This window comes from Penaeus vannamei, chromosome 14 (genome assembly GCF_042767895.1).
Source record: "Penaeus vannamei isolate JL-2024 chromosome 14, ASM4276789v1, whole genome shotgun sequence".
Lineage (NCBI taxonomy): Eukaryota > Metazoa > Arthropoda > Malacostraca > Decapoda > Penaeidae > Penaeus > Penaeus vannamei.
Genome location: NC_091562.1, coordinates 569622 through 570787, shown reverse-complemented (window position 1 = coordinate 570787; position 1166 = coordinate 569622).

The window sequence follows — 1166 nt, the reverse complement described above, 5'->3', positions numbered from 1 at the left end:
TTCACGTCACAGACTTTGTATGAGTAACCAAAACCTGTTTTAGTAGTTATGCTTCCTTTCCTTTTCCTTACTATGTAATCCATATATAGGTGTAGGAAAAGGGGAGCAGGTGGAGGGGGCGACTGACCCCCACTCTATTCGGGGGCGGGACCCTGCTCCTCAATTTTCGAGGGCATTCCCTGTAAATAAACAAACAGTGTAATTCATTAGTCACCCATCATCATCGTGGAACTAACGCCGACGGGGGCGCATAGCCGCATCCACTCTTTGCTTGTACCTACGAGGGTCCCTCACGGCAAGCTGCCAGGCAGGGACTCGGCCTTTCTCAAGCTCCTCACGACAGGCTTGACCGATCTGCCACGACTTCCTGGGTCGTCCCACAGGCCTCCTCCACCCAAGGCCGTCACGAACAGAGGCAACCTGGTGGGCAGGATCATCCTGAGGGAAGCCAGGTGGTCGTATAGCCTGCGTTAGCAATCACGGATTGTGCAGGTAATAGGTCCTGTGTCATTCTCATGGTGCAACCGTTGGTTTGACACGTGGTCCCGCCAACAGTACCCCATGATCCATTGCAAGTACCTATTACAAAAGGCATCAAGCCGTGACTTCAAGGCGCAGGATAATGTCCAGGTTTCACTGGCATTAGCAGGGCCTTGAAGACGCGTAGCTTGGTCCTTCTGCACAGGTACCCATATCTCCAAATACTCTTGTCGAGAGAGTTCATGACCTCTGCTGCCAGGTCAATCCCTCTGCTGACTTCCTGGTCTGACAGCCCAGAGTTATGAACTACACTACCAATGTATATAAAGCTCTCTGTGACTTCAGTGTCCTCGCTGCAAGCGCGTATCGACTTAACAGGTTCTAGCAAGTCCCCAAAGTCCTAGATCGTGGTCACTACAGTGGCATCAAGAGCCAGTGTAGTAACTTTATTTATTTAAGTTACCCTTAAAAGAGAGTAGTGCCCCAAGGTTTGTGTGCCGCCTCTCTCAAGGAGCGCGTAGCCAGGGTGACCACATGTGTTTAGCCTGTTTTGTGTCATCCTTGCCTTTCATTTTGTTCGTATTGTATTAGTTTCTCTTATGGATGTTTTAGATCGATTTTTTTTTTATTTTATGCATGATTTTATATTTGTTTACCGTCTTGTTGTTTTAATTGGTTTTGCTTGG